The 25,953-nt window shown below is 47.3% G+C and overlaps 1 protein-coding gene and 1 pseudogene across 7 annotated transcripts in view; one reads left to right on the forward strand and one right to left on the reverse strand.

The window, feature by feature from the left end:
* Window positions 1-25,953, forward strand: part of GPR50 (G protein-coupled receptor 50) — a 67,307-nt gene that overhangs the window by 19,255 nt on the left and 22,099 nt on the right. The window contains exon 4 of one of the 7 annotated variants that reach the window (XR_012127325.1): window positions 21,959-23,059. The exons of 5 other annotated variants lie outside the window; for them this stretch is intronic. The gene's annotated coding sequence lies outside the window, so the exon portion shown is untranslated. Of the gene's footprint in view, window positions 1-16,289; window positions 18,506-21,958; window positions 23,060-25,953 lie in introns of those variants that run through there. One more of the 7 variants, XR_012127324.1, reaches the window with a different exon arrangement.
* Window positions 1,510-3,615, reverse strand: LOC140847422 (ATP-dependent RNA helicase DDX3X pseudogene; annotated as a pseudogene).

Here is a 25,953-nt window from a genome sequence, read left to right on the forward strand (position 1 = left end):
ACCTAAGCGTTTCTGTATTTGGGCTAGATCTCCTAGGGAGAAAGGGGCGTGAATGTGCACAATGCCTTCGGATCCTGCTACTTCCTGGAGGGGGGCAATAATTTTGGGAGGCCCTTGGGACTGAGTCTGAGGGGGACTGAAGGATTCTGACTCAGTCGGTGGGGGGGAGACAGGTGATGGGGACAAAGACGCAATAATTTTGGGAGGCCCTCGGGACTGAGTCTGAGGGGGCAAAGACGGAGGAGGCTCCTGGGACTTAGAGAGGGGCTGAAAGGCTCAGGCTCAATCTGCGGGAGGGGGGAAGGTGAGGGGGATGGAGGCGGAGGGGGTGAGGTGGGGGAGGAGATGGTGGTAGAGGGAGGAGAGGAGGGGGAAGGGAGAGGACCGGAGGCTTCTGAGGGGGTGGAGGAAGCCGTGGCAGTGCAGGGTGGAGGGGTTGTAGGAGGGGGAGGGGCCGAAGGGGGAAGCCAGTATGGTGGAGGCTCGTCGTCTGAGTCAAAGGTAATCAAAGAGGGACTGGGAGTGTGGGGAGGGGAGGGAAACGGCTTGCAGGCTAGGAGAACTTGGGGCGGGGAACAGGTGGTGCAGAGGCTGGGATTTTGAGCTAGGAGGCGAAAAGCTTCAATATAGGGAATCTCCATCCATTTTTTCCGGCGCTGGCAGTAGTTAAAAAGATCATGAGTGATGTTAGGATCAAGAGTTCTCCCTGCGGGCCATTGGTTGTTCTTGTCTAGGGTGTATGTCGGCCAATCTTGGGAGCAGTATTTACAGAGAAGTTTTGGTTTTATATCAGGTGCGAGGGAGAGGGTAACCAGATGCTTAAGCAGGCATTCAAGAGGTGAACTTTCAGGGAGGGATGAGGAGGCTCCCATGGCTAAAGGACAGAGAAGGAGACAAACGGGAAGACGAACGGAGATCCTCGGAGTGGAGGCAGACTGCAAGGAGACAAAGGGCGTCCCCGATGATCCTTGGTGGTCTGCGGAAACTCGTATACGAGTCAGAATTTCTTAGGAAGTGTGGGTCGTCACCCAGACTTCACTGAGAAGGCAGAGTGCCTGAGTCACGAGGTACCTATTACTAGGAATTTTCGGGGATGGAACGGATTTCGGCAGGCAGAACAGGAGGAGGAAGGGGGAAAAGGGAGCGTTCTCATCCACAAAGGAGTCACCTCTTTTATGGCTGTTGGAGGGGGGGCCTGAGGGTCTGTCGCAGCTGTGAAGGCCTGAGGCGGGGTTTATGGCTGTTGGAGGGGGGCCTGAGGGTCTGCAGCAGCTGTGAAGGCCGGAGGTGGCAATTCATGGCTGTTGGAGGGGGCCCTGAGGGTCTGCAGCAGCTGTGAAGGCCTGAGGCAGCAATTTATGGCTGTTGGAGAGGGGCTTGAGGGTCTGCAGCAACTGTGAAGGCCGGAAGCAGCAATTTATGGCTGTTGGAGGGGGGGGCCTGAGGGTCCACCGCAGCCGTGAAGGCCTGAGGCGGGGAGAGTTCCCTCCTCGTCCCCGAATGTCAGGGCCTTGCCGGACGATCACGGTCAATGGCACTGCAATAGTTCGGGAAAGAGTGGCCCACTCTGGGAGAAAACTTACCTAAAGGCCAGAGAGGAGTGGTGAGTGTGATGAGCCAGTGCCGGAAAAAGAGGATGAGGGTAAGCTGCTGCTGGTGTCGGGGGAAGACGGGGCCAAGTTGGGGTGTCCCGTCTCCTGGGTTTTGGCACCAATGAAAGGAAAGGAGCGACACACAGCAGCAATTCACCGGAGAAATCCGCTTTATTGGGGAAAGGTGCTGGGTTATATAGGAAGGGGCATGGAGTGATTGTGGTGGTACTTCTATGGGGCTGGTGGCTATTGGCTAGGTGCTGGGAGTGGGAGTGGGGAGAGAGGTGATTGGTCTTTAGGTGGTGCTGTCCGGAACCAAGGACCCGGAAGAGAAGCCGGAAGTTCGCCATCTTACTGGTGGGGGCCCTTCAATCACAGTTAGTAATGTACTGAAGTTCTTAGAGCTATACAATATAGTCTGGCTAAGTTACGTGTGGTTTCCATGGGGTTGATTAAAAGGATGACTTTGTTGTAAAGCAGATTCAATTGCCTTGCCACTTGACCCCCTGGAAGCTGTAATTTCCTCCATATCCATCACTAGTGTAGAAGCTTCCATAACCATCTTCACCAAATCCTCTGCTGCTGCTGTAACCACCTCCACCACTGCGGCTGCTGTTTGCATGACTACTACTAAAGCCAGAACTGGTGGAACCACTACTTTGTCTATAGTCTCTGGCACTAAATCCTCCACGGAATCTACTCTTAGAACGTCCACGACTGCTACCCTTATAGTGGTGTTCATGAGCCATGTTTCCCAACAAGAAGGTCCAACAAATCCTTCATGATATTTGAATTTATTTCATTAAAGAAAGAGACGGCAATGCCAAGGTTTCCTACACGTCCTGTACGACCAATCTGATGTACTTATTCTTCAGTATCACTTGGCAAATTAAAATTGATTACATGTTTCACAGTTGAAATGTCTAGTCCTCTTGCTGCCACAACTGTAGCCACTAGAATTGGGCTTTTTCCTGAGTGGAACTGGTGAAGGGGCTCCTCTCTATCCCTCTGTTACTGATCTCTGTGAATTCTGGTACAAGCATATCCTTCACTGTATAAGAAATCTTTGAGAGAATCGGCACCCATTTGGTCTCCACAAACACTAAAGTCAGTGAATCCTTCCCTGCTGCATTTAAGAGGTCAAGCAAAAATGACCATTTGTCTGACTATTCCACCCAAACTACTTTCTGCATGATGTTTTCAGAGGTAGAGCCAACTCTGCCTACCATCAGGAAGATATAATCATCCAAGAAATCACGAGCAAGAAACTGTATTCCCTTACGAAAGATAGCACTGAACATGAAGGTGTGGCAAATACCCTTTGGTGACATACTGCCTTGTTCAACTATATGACGTATGAGGTTCAAATCCCATATCCAGCATCCTATCAGCTTCTTCCAATACTAAGTATTTGCAGAAGTCTAATCCAATTTTTCCTCTTTCCATCATATCCACTAGACGCCCTGGAGTGGCAACTAACAAGTGACACCCACGTTCTAAATCTCGAATCTGCTGACCAATATCAGCACCACTATAAACCACACAAGGTGGAACTCCAGACCAGTGTGAAAATTTTCTGGCTTCCTCATAGAGCTGTACAGGCAATTCTCTTATAGGAGCTAAAACGAAGGAAACTGGGTATTGTTTATGGTGTCCATACCTTCCATTTTCCTTCACAGCCTCCAAAGCCTCACCTGGACCATCTCCATAAATCTGACTTAAGATGAGCAAGAGAAATGCTGCTGTTTTCCCAGAGCCTATTAGGGCAGAAGCCATCAAGTCTCTTTTTTCTTTAATAATTGGAATGGCATGCTGTTGCACTGGAGTTGGACGAGTGTAACAAGTAAGCTCAATGTTCCCAATGATAATTTCTCCCATCTCAACATCACTGAAACTTTCAGTATGTGGAGTGAAGCGTCCTGGGACACTAAGCCAAGCAGCTGGGAATCCCAGGGAACTCCAGGCGCCCTAAACCCCTGGGCGGCAGCACAGCTCAGAGGCCCCTCACAGCGATAAACAGACTCCTGCCTTTTTCCCCTCCGTCAAGGCTCCACCATACTGGAGCAGCAGAGTGAGGCCAGCCACGCGCAGAGCAACCACGGAGCTTAACTCCACAGCGGCCAGGCAAGAAGCAGAGGCCCTGTCTGCACACAGCTGCCCAGCACAAGCCACTAGAAGTCACTGTTCTCCTTTCTCCCAGGAGAGGAAGGCCACAAACCAGGAAGAAGAAGGGACGTTTTCCCAGCCGACACATGCGCCAGGTCTGCACAACTATCTCTATTGCCATGAAAAGGCAGAAGAATTTGATGCAGACCAAAATCACAGAGTCAACCCCTGAGAAGGTGATAGACCTAACCAATCTTCCTGAAAAAGAATTCAAAATAAAGGTCATAACCATGCTGACAGAACTGCAGAGAAATATGCAAGAGCCAAGGGATGATGCCCGGAAGGACGTTACAGAAATGAAACAATCTCTGGAAGGATTTATGAGCAGAATGGATAAGATGCAAGAGGCCATTGATGGAATAGAAACCAGAGAACAGGAACGCACAAAAGGTGACGCAGAGAGAGATAAAAGGATCTCCAGAAGGCGGAGCCAACATAGCGGCGTGAGTAGGACAGTGGGAATCTCCTCCCAAAAACATATATTTTTGAAAATACATCAAATACAACTAGTTCTAAAAGAGAGACCGGAAGACACAGGACAACAGCCAGACTACATCCACTTGTGCGAGAGCCCAGCGCTTGGTGAAAGGGGTAAGATACAAGCCTCGGCCCGGTGGGACCCGAGCACACCTCCCCCCAGCTCCTGGCAGGAGGGAGAGGGAGCTCAGGGCTGCTAAACACCCAGCCTCAGCCACCGGCACCAGAGTCCAGACACAGTGCATGCGTGGAGGGCTGGAAACTAAGGAAATAGGGCAGCAAGACCTCTGAGCAGGTTCCGAAGGTGATGCCCCTGTGACAAAGAAAACCGAGTGCTTTTTGAAAGTCCTAAAGGGACAAGGACATAACAGCTGGGCGGAAACAACAAAGGTAACAGTCCAGTGGCTGGAAATTACAGGGAAATCTGGGCGCAATAACCCCCTGGGCAAAAACTCTGAGACCCCTCACGGAGATAAAGACCTAAACAACCCACCCCCCGGTCCATTTCCCCACCGGGCGCTGCGAAAACAGAGAAGCAGTCTAAGGCAGGCCCTGCCCCCTCAGAAAGGGAGTTTTCTCCATATCGGCCGGGCAACACACAAAGACCCAGTCTACACGCAATTACCCAACACAAGCCACTAGGGGTCGCAGTTGTCCCAGTAAAGAAAGGCCAGTAGCAAGTGAAAAGTTTGGCCCTCCCAGCTGACACTGAATAGCACCTGTCAACATGAAAAGGCAAAAAAGTATGATCTAGACAAGACTAGCCCAGACAGCTTCGGCATCTGCTACATCCTCCCCTGAGAAGGAACCTGGGGAGATAGATTTAGCCAGTCTTCCTGAAAAAGAATTCAAAACAAAAGTCATAACCATGCTGGTGGACTTGCAGAGAAATATGCAATAACTAAGGAAGGAGAATACAGAAATAAAACAAGCTCTGGAAGGACTTCAAAACAGAATGGACTAGATGCAAGAGACCATTAATGGACTAGAAAACAGAGAACAGGAATGCAGAGAAGCTGATGCAGAGAGAGATAAAAGGATCTCCAGGAATGAAAGAATTCTAAGAGAGCTGAGTGACCAATCAAAAAGGAACAATATACACATTATAGGGGTACCAGAAGAAGAAAAGAGAGAAAAAGGGACAGAAAGTGTCTTTTAAGAAATAATTGCCAAAAACTTCCCCAAACTAGGGGAAGAAATGGCCTCTCAGACCACAGAGGTACACAGAATTCCCATGACAAGGGATCCAAGGAGGGCAACACCAAGACACATAATAATTAAAATGGCAAAGATCAAAGATAAGGACAAAGTATTAAAGGCAGCCAGAGAGAAAAAAAAGTTTACCTACAAAGGAAAACCCATCAGGCTATCATTAGACTTATGAACAGAAACCCTACAGGCCAGAAGAGAATGGAATGATATACTTAATGCAATGAAACAGAAGGGCCTCGAAGCAAGACTACTGTATCCAGCACGAATATCATTTAAATATGAAGGAGGGATTAATCAATTCCCAGACAAGCAAAAGTTGAGGGAAATTGCCTCCCACAAACCACCTCTACAGGGCATCCTACAGGGACTGCTCTAGATGGTAGCACTCCTAAAAAGAGCACAGAACAGAACACCCAACATATGAAGAAGAAAGGAGGAGGAATAAGAAGGGAGAGAAATAAAGAATCATCAGACCACGTTTATAATAGCTCAACAAGCAAGTTAAGTTTGTAAGATAGTAAAGAAGCTATCCCTGAATCTTTGGTAACCGCAAACTTAAAGCCTGCAATGGCAATAAGTTCATACCTCTCAATAATCACCCTAAATGTAAATGAACTGAATGCACCAATCAAAAGACAGAGTAATGGAATGGATAAAAAAGCAAGATCCATCCATATGCTGCTTACAAGAGACTCACCTCAAACCCAAAGACATGCACAGACTTAAAGTCAAGGGATGGAAAAAGATATTTCATGCAAACAACAGAGAGAAGAAAGCAAGTGTTCCAATTCTGGTATCAGACAAACAGACTTCAAAATAAAGAAAGTAACAAAAGACAAGGACATTACATAATGATAAAGGGCTCAGTCCAACAAGAGGATATAACCATTGTAAATATATATGCACCCAATACAGGAGCACCAACATACGTGAAACAAATACTAACAGAACTAAAGGAGGAAATAGAATGCAATGCATTCATTCTAGGAGACTTCAACACACCACTCACTCCAAAGGACAGATCCACCAGACAGAAAATAAGTAAGGACACAGAGGCACTGAACAACACACTAGAACAGATGGACCTAATAGACATCTATAGAACTCTACATCCAAAAGCAACAAGATACACATTCTCCTCAAGTGCACATGGAACATTCTCCAGAATAGACCACATACTAGGCCACAAAAAGAGCCTCAGTAAATTCCAAAAGATTGAAATCCTACCAACCAGCTTTTCCGACCACAAAGGCATAAAACTAGAAATAAACTGTACAAAGAAAGCAAAAAGACTCACAAACACATGGAGGCTTAACAACATGCTCCTAAATAAACAGTGGATCAATGACCAAATCAAAATGGAGATCCAGCATTATATGGAAACAGACAACAACAACACTAAGCCCCAAATACTGTGGGACACAGCAAAAGCAGTCTTAATAGGAAAGTATATAGCTATCCAGGCATATTTAAAAAAGGAAGAACAATCCCAAGTAAATGGTCTAATGTCACAATTATCAAAATTGGAGAAAGAAGAATGAGGCCTAAGGTCAGCAGAAGGAGGGACATAATAAAGATCAGAGAAGAAATAAATAAAATTGAGAAGAATGAAACTAGCAAAAGTCAATGAAACCAAGAGCTGGTTCTTTGAGAAAATAAACAAAATAGAACAGCCTCTAGCCAGATTTATTAAGAGGAAAAGAGAGTCAACACAAATCAACAGTATCAGAAACAAGAAAGGAAAAATCACGACGGACCCCACAGAAATACAAAGAATTATCAGTGAATGCTATGAAAACCTATATGCTAACAAGCTTGGAAACCTAGGAGAAATGAACAACTTCCTAGAAAAACACAACCTTCCAAGACTGACCCAGAAAGAAACAAAATCTAAACAGACCAATTACCAGCAACGAAATTGAAGCGGTAATCAAAAAACTACCAAAGAACAAAACCCCCGGGCCACATGGATTCTCCTCAGAATTTTGTTCAACACACAGGGAAGACATAATACCCATTCTCCTTAAAGTTTTCCAAAAAATAGAAAAGGAGGGAATACTCCCAAACTCATTCTATGAAGCTAACATCACTCTAATACCAAAACCAGACAAAGACCCCACCAAAAAAGAAAACTACAGACCAATATCCGTGATGAACGTAGATGCAAAAATACGCAACAAAATATTAGCAAACCGAATTCAGAAATACATCAAAAGGATCATACACCATGACCACCAAGTGGTATTCATCCCAGGGATGCAAGGATGGTACAACATTCGAAAGTTCATCAACATCATCCACCACATCAACAAAAAGAAAGACAAAAACCACATGATCATCTCCATAGATGCTGAAAAAGCATTTGACTAAGTTCAACATCCATTCATGATAAATACTCTCAGCCAAATGGGAATAGAGGGCAAGTACCTCAACATAATAAAGGCCATATATGATAAACCCACAGCCAACATTATACTGAACAGAGAGAAGCTGAAAGCTTTTCCTCTGAGATCAGGAACTAAACAGGGATGCCCACTCTCCCCACTGTTGTTTAACATAGTACTGGAGGTCCTAGCCACGGCAATTAGATAAAACAAAGAAATACAAGTAATCCATATTTGTAAAGAAGAAGTTAAACTGTCACTATTTGTAGATGACATGATACTGTACATAAAGAACCCTGAAAACTCCACTCCAAAACTACTAGAACTGATATCGGAATACAGCAAAGTTGTAGGATACAAAATCAACACAGAAATCTGTGGCTTTCCTATACACTAACAATGAGCCAACAGAAAGAGAAAACAGGAAAACAATTCCATTTACAATTGCATCAAAAAGAATAAAATACCTAGGAATAAACCTAACCAAAGAAGTGAAAGACTTATACTCTAAAAAGTACAAGTCACTCTTAAGAGAATTTAAGGGGACACTAAAAGATGGAAACACATCCCATGCTCGTGGCTAGGAAGAATTAATATCGTCAAAATGGCCATCCTGCCCAAAGCAATATACAGATTTGATGCAATCCCTATGAAACTACCAGCAACATTCTTCAATGAACTGGAACAAATAATTGAAAAATTCATATGGAAACACCAAAGACCCCGAATAGCCAAAGCAATCCTGAAAAAGAAGAATGAAGTAGGGGGGATCTCACTCCCCAACTTTAAGCTCTACTACAAAGCCATAGTAATCAAGAAGACAATTTGGTAGTGGCACAAGAACAGAGCCACAGACCAATGGAACAGACTAGAGAATCCAGTCATTAACCCAGACATCTGGTTAATTAATATTTGATAAAGGAGCCATGGACATACAATGGTGAAATGACAGTCTCTTCAACAGATGGTGCTGGCAAAACTGGACATCTACATGTAGGAGAATGAAACTGGACCATTGCCTAACCCCATACACAAAAGTAAATTCAAAATGGATCAAAGACCTGAATGTAAGTCATGAAACCATTAAACTCTTGGAAAAAAACATAGGCAAAAACCTCTTAGACATAAACATGAGTTTATGTCTTCTTGAACATATCGCCCCGGGCAAGGAAAACAACAGCAAAAATGAACAAGTGGGACTATATTAAGCTGAAAAGCTTCTGTACAGCAAAAGACACCATCAATAGAACAAAAAGGTACCCTACAGTATGGGAGAATATATTTGAAAATGACAGATCCGATAAAGGCTTGACGTCCCGAATATATAAAGAACTCACGCCTCATCAAACAAAAAACGAATAACCCAATTAAAAAATGGGCAGAGGAACTGAACAGACAGTTCTCCAAAAAATAAATAGATGGCCAACAGACACATGAAAAGATGCTCCACATCGCTAATTATCAGAGAAATGCAAATTAAAACTACAATGAGGTATCAGCTCACACCAGTAAGGATGGCTGCCATCCAAAAGAGAAACAACAACAAATGTTGGCGAGGCTGTGGAGAAAGGGGAACCCTCCTACACTGCTGGTGGGATGTAAATTAGTTCAACCATTTTGGACAGCAGTATGGAGGTACATCAAAATGCTCAAAACAGACTTACCATTTGACCCAGGAATTCCACTCCTAGGAATTTACTCTAAGAACGCAGCAATCAAGTTTGAGAAAGACAGATGCACCCCTATGTTTATCACAGCACTATTTACAATAGCCAAGAATTGGAACCAACCTAAATGTCCATCGATAGATGAATGGATAAAGAAGATGTGGTACATATACACAATGGAATACTACTCAGCCATAAGAAAAGGGCAAATCCTACCATTTGCAGCAACATGGAAGGAGCTGGAGGGTATTATACTCAGCGAAATGAGCCAAGCGGATAAAGAGAAATACCAAATGATTTCACTCATCTGTGGAGTATAAGAACAAAGGAAAAACTGAAGGAACAAAACAGCAGCAGAATCACAGAAATCAAGAATGGACTAACAGGTACCAAAGGGAAAGGGACTGGGGAGGATGGGTGGGTAAGGAGGGACAAAGGGCTAGAAGAAGAGGGGGAGAAGAAGGGGGGTATTAAGATTAGCATGCATGGGGGTGGTGGGAGAAAGGGGAGGGCTGTACAACACAGAAAGGACAAGTAGTGACTACAACATTTTGCTATGCTGATGGACAGTGACTGTAAAGGGGTTTATAGGGGGGAGCTGGTATAAGGGAGAGCCTAGTAAACATAATATTCATCATGTAAGTGTAGAGTAATGATAACAACAATAAAAAAGCAGTTCCTGTGTAGTGACCTCCAATGAGTTCTACAGAATGGTATAAAGGGCATATAAAAGGGGAGGCAAAGGATTTGTTTGTGCTTATACAGAGGATCAAAGCCTAATTTGGCTACCCCGAAAATGAACTAAGATATGATATGAAAAAGAACTTCCAACATCAGCACTCTCTGAAAGACTCATGCCAGAAGATGATCATCAAAAAATCCCAACAAAGATCCACGCGCTGCTACAGCTGTATTTCCCCTCATCCCACCGGTTCCTGGACTTGCCATTGGAATGAAGAAGGAGATATCTAAGCTGGCCTGTGCATACAGTAAAACAAATTTGACTGGATCTACACTTTTGGAACTCAACCAAGAATTAGGAGAAGTGCAAATTGTAGCGCTCCAAAATCTTACAACTATAGACTATTTACTGTTAAAAGAATATATGGGATGTGAACAGTCCCCAGGAATGGGTTGTTTTAAATTGTCTGATTTCTCTCAGACTGTTCAAGTTCAGTTGGACAATATCCACTATATCATAGATAAGTTTTCACAAATGCCTAAGGTGCCTAACTGGTTTTCTTGGTTTCACTGGAGATGGCTGGTAATTATAGGTATGCTTTGGTTATGTAACTGTATTCCTGTTATGTTAATGTGTGTGCACAATTTAATTAGTAGTTTAAAACCTATACATGCTGAAGTTACTCTACAAGAAGATATGTCAAAGAAATAATCAATCTTCCCATGTTTTCTTCTGCCTGCAACTTGTATAGCTTTTCTTCTTCCTTCCTAATTACAACCCCTAAATAGAATTCGTGCCTCATATCGAATTTACCATGTATCACAATAATTCCAAGTGGTAAACATACCTCAAGACAAATGCTGGGCATAGAAGCCACAGGGCATAAATTTGCAAAGAAGTAAAAAACTACCCTTTCAAACAATAAGGCTTCTCTGTCACTTACCAACTTTACATTTCCCTGTATGGCCCCGGAAGATGACTGGTTAGCCAGAGATGGGTAAGATTTCTCAAGGGAGGAACAACCTAAGACAGGCACAGTCACAGGGGGGCCATCAGGTGAGAAATTGGGGATCAACAGAGGTGATGCTTAGAACCTCACCCTCCCCCCCGTTCTGAGAGAAATCTGCTGCATCCGTGGATGTCTTATTGCCCTTGTCTAGCTTGGATTAACACATAGTCTACAGGCACACACCTGATCATCTACATTTGCTCTCTTACAACACTAAACTATGTTTTCTACCTTTATCTTGCATCTACTTACCACTTCAGCATTTTATTAAAAATAATAAGAATAGAGAAATGTGGTATCCACATATAAATCAAGTATAAAATCAAACAATTATTCATATTTGAACTGACTGTTTATAGTTCATAATGCATGATCAAAACCGAAAGTTTCTGTGATGACTGCCTTTGTACTATTCACCATGTAACTTATTCACTATGTAAGAGTTTGTACTCCATTTGAGACCTTGTTCGTTATGCTTCAGAAGATTTGGAGACTGATGAAAATTAGGTCTGGGTTGGATTAATGATTATACATTGAACATTGAGTCCCCTATACAGAATTTTATTGTTGTTAACAACCATTTGATAAATAAATAGGAGAGATGCCCTCACAAAAAAAAAAAAGTACACACTTCCAATTGTAAAATAAATAAGTAACCAGGATGTAATGTATAGCATAAGGAATATAGTCAAAATATTGTAACAACTTGGTATGGTGATAGCTGGTACCTAGAATTATCATGTATATAAATGTTGAATCACTGTGTTGTACACCTGAAACTAATGTAATACTGTGCGTCAACTACCCTTCAATAAAAAATAATTATCTAAAAAAAAGAAGGATCTCCAGAAATGAAACAATATAAAGAGAACTGTGTGACAAATTCAAAAGGAACAATATCTGCATTATAGTGGTATCAGAAGAAGAAGAGAGAGAAAAAGGGGTAGAAAATGTCTTTGAAGAAATAATGGTTGAAAACTTCCCCAAATTGGGGGAGGAAATAATCGATCAGACCACGGAAGTACACAGAACTCCCAACAGAAGGGACCCAAGGAGGACAACACCAGGACACATAATTAAAATGACAAAGATCAAGGACAAGGACAGCGTATTAAAGGCAGCTAGAGAGAGAAAAAAGGTCACCTACAAAGGAAAACCCATCAGGCTATTATCAGACCTCTCAATAGAAACCTTACGGGCCAGAAGAGAATGGCTTTATATATTTAATGCAATGAAACAGAAGGGCCTTGAACCAAGAATACTGTATCCAGCACGATTATCATTTAAATATGAAGGACGGATTAAACAATTCCCAGACAAGCAAAAGTTGAGGGAATTTGCCTCCCACAAACCACCTCTACAGGGGATTGTAGAGGGACTGCTCTAGATGGTAGCACTCCTAAGGCTAAATAAATGTCACCAGAGAAAATAAAATCACAGCAAAGAAAGCAGACCAACCAAATACGTTTAGCATGTATAATGTAGGGGGGTGCATGGGGAGGGCTGTGCAACACAGAGAAGACTAGTGATTCTAGAACACCTTACTACATGGATGGACAGTGACTGTAATGAGGTTTGTGGGGGGGACTTGGTGAAGGGAGGACCCTAATAAACAATGTTCTTTGTGTAATTGTAGATTAATGATAAGAAAATAAAACTACTAGTATGCTTTTGGAGCAACACTTCATAATGTTTACCTTTTGCAAATGCTATCTCTACTCACTTGTATAGCTTGTGCAAGATCACGCTGCCACTTCATGCCCTCTCACAAGGCCTATCTGTGCTTCAGGGAAAAGGACTTTTTTGTAACACAGAAGCATAGATACTTCACCTGCTTTAACACCTGTTGTTAGACCTTTGCTGCACACGAAACGTGTTTGATAAATAGCTTGTCCCTGCCTGCTCTCTTTCATTAAAGGAGCTTAGGATTAATATTTTGCTTTCTTTTTTCAATTGTGCAATAGAACTTAGATACAGGTCAAGGAAGGGAACAGAACAGCAAGTGGACATGGAAGGCCTCTGACTGTGGCTGCAGAAGGGAGGAGCTGAGATGTGGGGATGGGGGCCCAGGAGCAGGGAGTGATAACCAGTGCCATGGTCACTCTCCTCAACATTGTGGCCTCTGCTTACATTTCAGAGAAATTAATTAGCTGCCCAAAGCAGCACAAAGAGAGCATTCCGGAAAGGCAGCTGTCTCCAGGGAGCAGGTCTGCAGATCTGGAGGGGCAGGCACTGCAGCTTCTCATTAAAAGCGCTCCTTTATTCTTCAGTGACTTTACTGGATGTTATTGTTTTACTTTGACCAGCCAGAAGGAAGAAATAAGAAACTCTCCCTTGACTTCTAACACACTTTGGTTACTTCTCCTCTGCCTTCTCCACTCCTGCTTCTCCACCCCCTGCAGCTCCTGCCACTGTCACTCCACAGAAATGGCTTCTGTGGGGTCACTGGAGGCTCCCACGGTGCCAAGGGGCCCTACTTCGCTTTCTCTCTGGCCATTGCTTCCTGCTCCCCTGTACTCTGAGGTACCATCCTGAGCCCCTGCCCTCTCCCTGTTCTCCTCTGCAATCTTGCCTCTATGTTTGTGATTTCATTTTTTATTAAGTCCCCAGTATCTTTATTCCTGAACATTCTTTTGAGTTGTGGAACAGCACATCCCACTGCCTCTCGGCTGCTCCCTTTCTTGGGTGAGAGGCTCCTCAGATGAAGCATGTGCAACTTGGGACTCCCCTTCCTTCCCAACCCCCACGCTGATCTCATTTGACCCATGCACCAATCCTGTGAGGTCAGTGGACACTATCATTAAGCGCGGTTCACAGTGGAGGAGAGAGAGGCTCAGGCCTACCCTATGCTGCCCAGCTAATCCCAGGCAGGTGACCGCAGAGCCTGTGATCTTAGCCCATCACAGAGAAGAGGGAGAGCATAGAAAGATGGAGGCAAGGAAGGGGGACGGGGATAGGTTATGAGAGGAGAGAGATCATGGGATCCAGAGCCCAGGGGAGGACCAACCGGTGGCAGAGAGGAGCAAGACCTTCTAAGTGACCCCTGAGGGACACGGAGGAGGGCAAGGCTCAAGGCATCATGGGGCTTGCGCCATTTCGGCCCCAATGTTTGGGGACAAATAGGAAATTTTGTTATCGCTCAGAGAGAAGAGGCAGGAAGTGGAGTGGGAGCTTATGAAGGTGGCAGAGATTCAGAAAAATGAGGGGGAACTGTGCTGGGGACCAGGAGGGGAGGCGGCTGTAATACAGGTGGTAGGGAGAGCTGGCCAGGCAGGAAATCCTCATCTTACGGTGCTCCTAGGCTGTGTGATCGCCTCTCCCCACCAGAGGGCAGCAACGAAGGGTGAGTGTGTAGGAGCTTGGTCAGTCCAGGGCAGAGGCATGGCTGTGGGGGCAGTCGGGGCTGGGGGCCAAGGGTGTGGAGGGGACTGGAGACCGGGTGGACCATGAGCTCTAGAGACCAGAAGCTTCACATCAATAGTAGTAATTGTAACATCAGTAGCGATGATGATGATGGCTCTGGCGCTGGGGACTGCTACCGTTTGTTCAGTGTTTGAGGTCATGCATTTGCTCATTTAATCCTCACAGTAGTGCTCTGAGGAGGGGCCCTGTTTTACTGATGAGGAGGCTGAGGTCGAGAGAAGTGAAACCACCCTATAAAGACACAGCTAGGAGGTGGCCGGGTCCAAAATCAAACCCAGGTCTCTAGGACTTTAGAGGAAACACAGAGGCTCTGCGGGCTTGGCGGTGAGGAGCAAGGCCTAGTTTGCTAAGTCCCGCCAAACAGTAGGCTGCCCTGCCGTATGGCCCTTCTCTGGCCCTTCTCTGTAAGCCGCCTGGCTCAGGTGCTGGGCAGGGCGCCGGGAGAGAGGGGACTGCGCATTACTCCGGCTCTGCCCTCGGGTCGCAGTGGGACCTTTGGCGAGTACATTGCTCTTGCCACCATGTACGCTCAACCTCTTTGATCTGCCTTAAGGTCTATGCAACAAAACCACAGGTAAGCTGTCCCGCCCATCTTTTGGTCTCACCGGCCAAGTCCACCCACCCAGGGCCTCCCAGTTTTATTAGTTCAGCAAATGTTGGATGGCCTTGTTTGTGGCAGGCACTCCGCTGGGCCTGGAAATCCAGAAGTGAACAAGAGAGACAAGGCCCAGACCTGCAGGAAGACTGTGGTCCCCAGACCATGAAGGCGCAAATGTGGTAGACGGTTACACCGAAGACTCTGGTGAGCTACGAGCACCATGAGCTGAAGGAATGGGCTGCTGTCCCAGGGATGAGGAGGCACCGGTGACGTACTATAGCGGGAGGGTCAGGACGGGCATCTCTTGAGGAGGTGACGTTTGAGCAGAGACCTGGATGATCTGAGGGAAGAACATCTCAGGCACAGGACACATGCAGCAAGTGTGGAAGTGCCGAGGCAGGAACAAGCTTCGTGTGCTGGAGGAATGGTGGGCAAGGGGTGGAATGAGGGAGGGGATGGGAGATGGAAGGGGAGGAGGTCAGAGAGGGGCCTTGTGGGCCATGTATGCTAGGCCAGATACAGCCCCGAACCCTTCATCTTGCATGGCAAAAGTGTGTGACTGACATGATATGATTGTGGACTTTAACATAGGGAGATCATCCCGAGTTAACCAGGTCGGTCCCAACTACTCACACAAGCCCTTAGAGGGAGAGAACTCTGTCTAGCTGGAGTCAGAAGAGATGCGGCACCCGGACTCTGCCACGGGTCCCATGTGGCACACCCGCCGGCATCACTGGCTGTGGCGGGGTGTGCGTGTGCTTCTCACCTCCACGTGCCTCTCAGTGACAAGAGCAAATTACTTGACTGCCTTGTGCTTCATCTATAAAATGAAGACTTCTGGTGGTGCCAGCTATTACTATCTCAGCAGGGCTATTTGGGGTGGAATCTGGCCTCCTGTAGGGTTCCAAGTTGTAATAATCCCCTTTGTTCCTTTAGCCCAGGGTGGCAGCTACTACCTGCAGTCGCCTCCGTGGTACCTTGGTGTTCTCTTTCTACCCTTTCAGCTACACAGTGAACAATTTTATACCGAAATTACAGTTCTCTGTTCAAATGATTGGATGATTTTATCTTCTGAATAGACCGTGTCTGATAGAAGCAGTAGACAAGATCCTCTGGAAGGAGAAGTTCAAGGAAAGGAGCAGCCACAGTGTTGGAAGCACCGGGCCTGTGGTGCTCTGTTGCAGCAGCGCACATGCACTGAGACGATGGGGGTAATAATAAAACCTAACCTATAGTGCTGTGGCCGGGATTCAGTAAGCTAATGCACAGCATGAAAATACCTGGCAGAGAGTGGGTATGAATGAATGATAGGTATTACTGTCACTACTCTACATATCTGTGAAATTTAAAAATCGCGATTGCATTGACAGTGTCTCCTTCACCATACAGAGAACTATAGTTAACAAGGATTCCAGCCGTGGGCTCAACCAGTGTATCATTTGGAGTTTGACCAGGAAAGATTCAGAAAACACACAGTAATTCGAATCAGGAAGATTTACTATAAAAATCAGCTGTTTCTAGAGAATGAGCTCCTAAACAGGAATCAAAGAGGGGAAGTACCCAGGGGGACAAGCTTAGAAGTCAGACTTCATTCAGGAGGGTGTGGTGTCAGCCCAGTAAATGGTGGGGAAGGTGACTGGGCTGCAAGCCTCCCACTGCGGTGGCAGCAGGCTGAGGCTGGCGGGCAGGAAACCATCCTCTGGATTTCCAAAAACTTCTCTGGGAAGTTGCCCAGGCGGAGGTGTCAGACTTGCTGGAAAGCCAGCTAGGGTGTCCTCAGAACGTGCCAGGTAACTGCCTTTTTGCCAGCTGGCGCTGAATTCTCCTGGGAACCAGGTGGTGCCCCCAAACACTCACAGGGAGTCCACGCTCAGGGGAGGGCAGGTACCGCTGGAGTTGCCCCTGGGACGGGAGCCTGGGCGAGGGGAGGAAGGGTTGCCGCTGCCACTCACGGGAGGGGCTGGAGCTGCACTGCGCATTTCACATGCCAGCTGAGTGCCCCGGGAGCAGGAAGAAGCCGAGGACACCAGAACCAGGAGAAGCACTTTCATCCTCCAGTCTTAGAAGCTCACATTCATGCCCGCTGGCAAGGGGAGCTGTTCTCAGGACCATGGGCAGGCAAGGAAGGTTGGGTTTGGGTCTGAGAGGCTGGCACTGGTAGGGACGCAGGAGAATGTGATGGCTCCGGAGCTCAGCCGCCTGGGTGGAAATTCCAGTTCTGCCCGTTACTATCTGTGGGATTCAGCCTTTCTGCACATTGGTCCCCTCATTCTACAGAGCAGGGGTGACTGCAGTATCTACCACATGGGGCTGTTGTGGAGGTTAAATGAGATTGCGTATGGTGATCTGTGTCAGCCTATGCTCATCTTTGTGCACAGCGCCTGGCACTTAGAATGTGCTCAGTGTAAGGCGTGTCATGCTCACCACTCTAACCTAACTGGCTGAGATGCAGACAGAAGACTGTCTTCTATGTGCCCCCTCAGAGATGATGATGGGGACCCCTAGCCATTCTGTCTCCTAAAAACTGCCAGCCTGCAGAGCATTTCCAAGATGTTCAGAATCTGAGGGAGTGAGGAGGCTGTAGATTGAAGTTTATATGCAGGCCCAGTCTCCAGGAGTCCTGGCCAAGGGGAGTTCCGCACGTTTGTCATAAAGAGGGTTGACACTGTGACACTGGTGGGGGGCTTGATGAGCCCCTACCATACCTTGGGGGTCACAAATGCAGCAAGACGACAGTACCCACTGGTTATTTGTAAGTGCCCCTCGCCCTCTGGGAAGGTTGGCTCTAGCACCTGGCGGACTGCTGGGGGAGGCAGGGAGAGAAGAGCGCCACCCTGATGGAGTGGAGTGCTCCAGTGCCGGCCATGAAGCCCCCTCCCCTCTCCCCTGTGAGGTCTGCAAAACCAACATTGCTCACGGATGCCTCGGATGTGTGTGTCTTTTTCTGCAGAATGCGGAATGGGGTGGGTCTTGTGCGGGCAGATGCTTGGGGTGCAGGAGCCTGGCTGTGGAGCTCTGCGGCAGGGGTGCGCATGGGCCAGGCCCGCTGTGCGATCTCAGCCACAGGGTTGTGGCATCATGGCTGTCCTTCCGCCTTCCTTACGCACCTGGTGGGTGCGCCGTGTTTCTATGAAACAGGTAGAAGCATTGCAGGAGGAGGTGGAGTCACGGGCTTTTGGTTAGAAATGGTTAAGGGCCCTGGGGAAATGAGTCTGTTGGTCAGACTGATTTCCTGACACAGAGAACCCCCATACACTTGGGCCCTGGAGAGTACCCGTAACAATAGGAACTCGTATCTGTTACCTAACAAATTGCCCTAAATGCAGTGTTCCCTTATGGTTCCAGAGGCCAGAAGTCTGCGCTGGGCCCACAGGGCTGTGTTTCTTCTGTAGGCCCTTGGGCAGACCCATTTCCACCTGCTCTAGCTTCCAGAGGCCGCCTGCTCTCCTTGGCTCCAGGCCCCTTTTTCCACTGTCAAAGCCAGCAGCGGAGTGCACCCCAGTCCCCCCATTTCGTTCTAGTGTCACCCTCACTCTCTCTCTGACTGCTGCCACTACCGTCTCTCCTCTGATTCTGACCTTCCTGCCTCCCCCTTAGAAGGATCTGTGTGATTATATGTAGGGCCCACCGGGGTAATCCAGGACTGCCTCCCCAGTGTCAATATCCTTGACTTTGTCACATCTGCAAAGTCCCTTTGGCCATGTAAAGTATCATATTCGCAGAGTTTGGGGTTTAGGACACTGACATCTTGGGGAGCCATTATCTGCCTGACACAGTATGTGCCTTCAGTGTCTTCTTATGTGAACTCAAGTTTGGTTGGCTCAGAGGGCATCTGGGGCTGGACTTTGGAGTTTAAACAACAGAAGTAGAGAAGTCCCACAATCTGCCGTCTGCACCCTGGAGACCCAGGGGGGCCAGTGCTGTAGTTCAGAGGCCTGAGAGCTGAAGAGCACACAGCATAGATCCCAGTCGGGGCCTGAAGGCATGAGAAGCAGGGCACCGAGGGCAGGAGGAGATGCGTGTCCCCCTCAGCAGCCAGACAGGAGGCACTCACCTTCCTCTGTTTCTTGTTCTATTCAGGCCCTCGATGGAACTGGCCGAGGCCCCCCAACACTGGGGAGGGCCACCTTCTGTACCCAGTCCCCCAGTTCAAATGCTCATCTCTCCTGGAAACACCCTCCCAGACACACTCAGAAAGAACGTTTAGCCAGTTCATGTGGCCCAGTCAAGGTGACACATAAAATTAGCCATCACACTCATTCTGCGGAAGTGACACTGGACTTGTTGGTCCTGTGCAGTACCTGAGTTAACTTCCAGTGAGTAGAATATACGCTGCCCTTCTCAGTCTCTTGATCTGTTTTATATCTGGATGGTGTCATGACTTGTTCTTCAACCTGACTTTTGGACCTGTGGTTTCCAAATTCCTTAAGTGCCTGTTGCAATTCCATCTGCTGACAAGCCAAATTCGTATTTGAAAGCCTGGAGGTGGAAAACCTGCGCGGCTTTCTGTCCAGCCAAGGCATCCTTAAAGGATGGCTGTCCCAGACTGGCAGGTCCTAGCATAGGTCAATCAATTTTCGTGGTCCTGAGCCCCCATTGCTATGCTGTGGTCTAATAACTAGCCTGCATCAAGAGAGTTGAGCTCCTCTTCTACAGCAATTGATGTCACTGCTCCCTGCCCGGAAGAGAAGCTAGCACTCAGGTACAGAGCTAGCCCTCAATCTGCCTCAGCTGCCCATCACTGGAGTTCTTGAAAGATCCACAGACAAAGTCACAGGGTCCCAGGGGCTGGTGAGCTGGCCCCACATGTGACATGACACTCTCAATCCCACCTATTACTTACTACTTCTGACTCCTGGTTAAAGATGGAAGGGTCAAGAAGCAGGCAGCATGACTTAGGGGGTGATCCTACATGAATTCCCAGTTCCTACACACCTAAGGGATTATGCCTCTCAGGACTTCATCCTAGGCCCTTCCCAGTCCCCACCACTATGCTGCACAGAAGCTGTGCATTTTACCTCTACACTGGGACCCTAGATCTTCCAGCTATAGTTGCCCTGTCCAACCATGAGATCCACCTCCACACATTGCCATGCCCAGACCTCTGACCTGACTCCCATTTGGTATCCTTTACTGGGATGGTACCATTCAAGTCCCTTTTCATTCACCTGATCACCTTCTGTAGACCAATGTTAGTCACTTGCAGTCTTCTATGCTTTTCAATCACTGCGCCAGCAAATGATTATGAACTGTCCACAGTGTGCCAGGTGGTGGCTGAAGTTATAACTGTGAAGTGGGTAGTTTCTATCTTGGAGTATCACCCAGCATCTGGACCTCTTGCCATGCGTAGGGAATTCCTTGCCTCATGAGTCTTGGCATAGGAGGCAGAGCCCGCCCCCCGCTATAGAAGCTGAAAATGCCACATATCCCAGTATCACTTGGGCCTGTGATGTGGCACGTGACCTAGGCCCAGCCAATCAGAGGCCCCCTTTTGTGTCTTTAAAGCTGGCATTAAGAATTGGGGCAGCAAAGAATTCTCCCTCTAATGGTGGTAGTTGCAGCAAGACAGAGATTCCAGGGGCAGCAATACCAGGAATGTTAGTGGCAGTGGTGTCCAGGTCCACTGCCAACAGTTTGGGACCGTGGTGCTTAGTGATGACAACAGTAGGGTCATCACCAGTAGCTCTGTGGGATGATTCAATTAATTGTTTCTGGCCTCAGAGCTTGAGTCTATTTCTCCAATGCTCCCAGTGATCAAATATCAAATATCCTTTTGCTAAACTCCTTTTCTACTTTGTTAAACAAGAACCAGTTTCCATTGCTTTCCTATAAGAATCCCGATTAATGCAGAATATAGCAGCAGAAGTGGAGCTAAAGGAATAAAGCTAAAATGTCAAGTTGGCTGAGTGGAGGAGGTGAGCTGGAGGGCCTCGAGGACCACGTGATCACAGGCAGGGAAGTTGGTGGCCCCTGTGATGCAATTGTAAGACATCTGACGAAAAGGTTGCCCGTTTATAGCTTTGTATACACACCATCTGTACACAAGGCTGTATAATTAGAGGAAATGGTAAGAAAAATACTTTGGGAATTGAAGGAAAAGCCTTTACTCCAGGCATAGCTCAGACCCATTACCAGGTGTGATCTCTCTGGTGTCTCCACCAAATGGTGTAGATGTTTATGCAGGATTCTCCCCTCCTCGTGGCCAGAACTTGAGCATCTCCCAGTCTTGCGTGAGCTCTGGAAACAGTTTTGCGTAAAACCTCCCAGTTGCTCTTTGCTCAGCCTAGCACTCAGTAGAGACTCCAGGAAAGCCCTTCTCTGATTTCTGGAGCTCTTCCCCTGCACAGCTTCCCTCATCTCTGGAGCTCTGCCCCTTGTATTCCAGCTGCCTCCACCTCTGGGAACCTGATCTCCGACTCTTCCCCTCAGGGAACCTCCTCCCGGCTCCATGTTTTGGGCTCATCTCACCTACTTCCTTCATTCCAGTATCAGCCACGTGCTGCCTCTCGTCTAATGTCTAAAATAAGTTGCTGCATATACACTTGCCTAGCTTCTAGTTGTTTATGGTGGATGAGTAATTCCAGGTTCTGTACTCCTTCATGGCCAGAAGCTTTACTTTTCTACGTTTTCCAGTCTTTCAGAAGTAGAAAGCAATTTTGAAGAAAAATGTATAAAATAAAAATTTCATAGCTTAGGAAGAAAAGTGACATGCACATCCGCATACCCTGAGGAGTGGTAATATTTCCAGGGACTGATGGGTGACGTCTGTCTGCCGGTTCCATGTATTCAGGCTTCAGACTGAGACCTCTGCCCAGAACTCTTGGAAATCCACAGACCCACCTCACGATCAGCTGCATTTCCTTAAGTGCGAGTATCCATACTTTGGCGGGAAAATTTGGCTCGAATCAAGGAAAATGAGCAAGCCGAATCTCAGGATTCCTGAGGTTTGCCTGCTTCCCCTCGCTCCGAATTCTTCAATGCTGCTAAGTCCCTTCTGGACACTAGAGGGCACTCCTGCACCAGGAACGGCCTGCTCTTCCTCGCTGAGTGCGTCATTTTCGCCAGCGGTCTGCGCCGGAGCCCTGCTGGATTCCAGTTCTTTGCGACTGCCAGGGCTGGCGGGGGCGCTAGGGCCCCCGGTGGCCTGGACCCTATCTTCCCGGTGCCAGATGCGTCACTTTCCAAGGCTAACTCTCTCTCCTCTCTTACCCCCACTCTCAGAATGACTCGGCCTGGCCTCCCGGGACACCTGCTGGCGCCCAGGCCCCCTGTGTTCCCTTTAGCCAGGGGCCACTGGGGAAGGAGGTCTCCGGTCCTATTCCTCTTCCTGCGGAGACTTTCTCCAAGGCCCATTACACAGATCTAGAGGTAGAGAAGTAAATTCCCCAACAAGTCCATGGGCTACCGAGTTTCTCTGGGGAGCACCTGTGAACTCTTGAGAAATTTTTCTAGCCCTAAACTGGACCTCTCGTGTCTGGAAGGAAGTCTGGATGAGGATAAGGATAAAAACGGAATCTATAAATTGAGCATGAGCCGAATGGAAACAGTAAATAGGGTGTTGGACCCCTAATTCCTGGAATATAGCAGGGAATCAATAAATATTTGTTAAATAAATGAAACATGAGAGAGTGAATGGATGTCAGAATCAGAAAACTAAAGGGCATCCAGGGAGGTTTCCCCCCTTCTCCTGTCCTTTCTTTTATTTTAATAAAAGAACAGCTCTATTGACGTATAATTGATAGGCAAAGAACTACTCATATTTAATGCATCCACCTTGATGAGGCTGACGTAGGCCAACAGCCCTGATACCATCCCCACAGCGGGGGGAGCAGACATATCAAACACCTCCCAGGGCTTCCTATGTCCTTTGTTTTCCTCGTTTTGTGTTAAGAGCTTTGAACATGAGATCTACCCTCCTAACAAGTGCTCCCGTGCGCAGCACCATATCGCTGACTCTCAGCACAATGCTGTCCCTCAGAGCTCTGGAGCTCACTCATCTTACAGCACTGAAACTTTCTATTAGACCCTAATAGTTAATTAGGGCCTAATTAGGGCCCCAAAGGTTGAAGCGACTGGCTCAGGGTCACAGAGCTAGTTAAATCCGAGCCAGGACTTCAATCCCAGAATTCTGATTTCTCGTCTAGAGACTCTGATATGCAGCACAAAGCCCCTGGATATTTGTGTCCCCCAGAAGTGGTAGGAGGCAGGCATAATTGGTCTCCTCATGATGAATCACTGCCGGCGTGGGCTGGAAACTGGTACTTTCCCTGGGCGCCGACATCTCTAGCCCCCCATCCTGACTGCTTGCTGAGTGGGTTTTTGCTACACGTGCTGGCACTAGGGGTGCTGGTGTTTCACCAGTGGGCTTATTTGTTCAGTTATTTTCCACTTGCATCTTTGGAGTGCCCATATATAGATTGGAGTTGTTCAAATATCTTCAGGTGTGACTAAGCTTGGTCACTAACCACCTGCTAAGCTTCTGCGCATAGTAATATGCCACCAGTTGCTCGGAGACCTTCTCAGATCTCTTAAAACACTGGCTCTTAAGCATTCTGGGATTGCACATACGCACACAATGCGGCACACCATTTGGGGGGCCGCAGCTGCTAAGCAGTTTGTGGGCCATGGATTAAGAACCTCTGCTCTTGGACATTTTCCCCTAAGAAAATGTGAACGTATAAATCATGTTAGGAGCCCGTGACACACAGGAATGACTGTATTTTGGAGAAGCAACAAAATTTCCCCCGTGGAGTGGTACAGGACTGGGGAGGGGCCGGAGTAAATTTTAAAGGCCCCAAAGGAAGTCTTTTCCTAGAGGCCCCCTCTGTCCTCTGGGGAGAGTGCTCGCTGAGCCAGGGGTGACTGTGTCATATTCTCGTGGGCACAGATGAGTCAGTAAATGTAGAAGTAATCACAATCCCATTTGATGTGACTTTCAGATCAGCTCATTCCCAAGTCAGAATGATCTTTCAGGAAGTCCGCTCACCACCCCCACAGGGCAGTGACCAGTTCTAGGGGCGTCACCTGGTACGAAGATTGGCTTGTTTGCCAGCCTTTTTCAGAGAGCAAAAGGAACAATCTCCCACCGCTCTATAATTAAAGCACTGGTGGGGCGGGGGTGGGGGCGTAACATGCATGGGCTACTCATTCTTATTCAGTGAGCATCTGTAACTCAAAGGGCCGTGGGGACCACCCTAGATGTAATTTCTCTCCACAAATGAAGGAAATATTTTCCCTTAGAACCTCTCATCATTGCAACTTTGCTGTAAGGCTCCATCTGCCAAATGCATAGAAAAACAAAACTCACCCGTATGCTTTTTTAACTCCTTTGCTCTGTGTGTGCTTATAGTTAAGTAAACAGTGCTTGATTTGTAAATGTGTGTGTGTGTGTGTGTGTGTGTTTTAAACTTATAGGATGCAGGAGCTGGAGTGATCGTGCCCTTAGCAGGGCTCCACAGACTCTACCTAATCACTTCACGTCTTTCTTAAAATGGAACAACATTCAGCTGTGTTGAGGTGTAATTGACATACCTAATTGTAAGCCACTGAAGGCACATGTCATGGTGAGTTGATAGACATACACACGGGTGATCACTTAGGTCCCTGAACCTCTTCCTGTCCTGCGGTTGTGAGAAATGCCATGTCTTCATCACTTTTCGTTTTTTTTCAAGACTTCACTCTGAATCCGCACAACGCCTGGGGAAGGGAGGTGAACTACTGGGATTTTAGTTAGTGACAATTTCATTCTGCAAAATTTGGGTGGGGACATTCCAGCTTCCAGAGGGCTCCCGCTTTCCCTGGTCCACTAAGTGGAGCCAGCCCACCTGCATAGCCCCAGACTCCAGGCCCCTGTGGTGCTGGCCCTGTGCTGGGGGCCAGAAACCCAGGGAAGCATCAAGCAGAGGCTCCCCTTCAGGCTGGGCGGGTGAAGGAGGCGTGGAGAGAACGGCGCCGCACGGACCCCGAGGAGAGCTGGGAGCAGAACGAGCAGCCTCACGGCACCAAAGGAACAACCCAACTGAAGGGTTTTTTTTAAAAGAAGAGGGCTTACTCATTCTATCAATATTTTGTTTTTCTCGAAATTTACTTATTGCCTATTTTCTTCTTTCTAGTACAGAGGAGGGAGAACAACCCCAGACAGCCCCAAACACACACACACACACACCGACCCACCATCCAACGGATCTCCATCTGGCAAAGGCTGTTCTTTCCATCTTCTCAAGGGTCACCCGTTCAGGAGCTTTAACGATGACAAGTGGCTGATTCGGTTGTCCGTGCTCTTGTGATAATAACATGGGAAGGCAGGAAGCTCTTCTCTACAACATGAACCTTGTTCTTTGCCTGAGGTACTGAGGGAGCCCCAGCAAGCCACCCTGTGTGCCTGTGACCCCCCACTGCAAAGTAAACTAGGGTTCTGGCAGTGGGGTGCGTCTGAACATAGAATGGGCTCCATTAGCTTAATAACAGGCAGGACAGGCTGTGAGTCACTTCCTGTCTGGAGGGAAGGCAGGTAATTTCCACCCCACCATATATCTAGCCAGGGCAGGCTGCTAGCAGAGCTCTCTGGGCATACAAATCCCTGGTACCAGCTGTGGCCAGATGCTCTCATGATGGCCTGTGAAACACCACTGTGTAGTTTGTGAAGACCAATCACGAAAGTGGGGCCTCCACGACAGTTGTCGCCTTGCTATTTGTAAGCAACCATGAAATACATTTATGAATCAACACTGGCCAGTAGTTGGC

This window comes from Manis javanica, chromosome X, assembly GCF_040802235.1.
Source record: "Manis javanica isolate MJ-LG chromosome X, MJ_LKY, whole genome shotgun sequence".
In the NCBI taxonomy this organism is placed as follows: domain Eukaryota; kingdom Metazoa; phylum Chordata; class Mammalia; order Pholidota; family Manidae; genus Manis; species Manis javanica.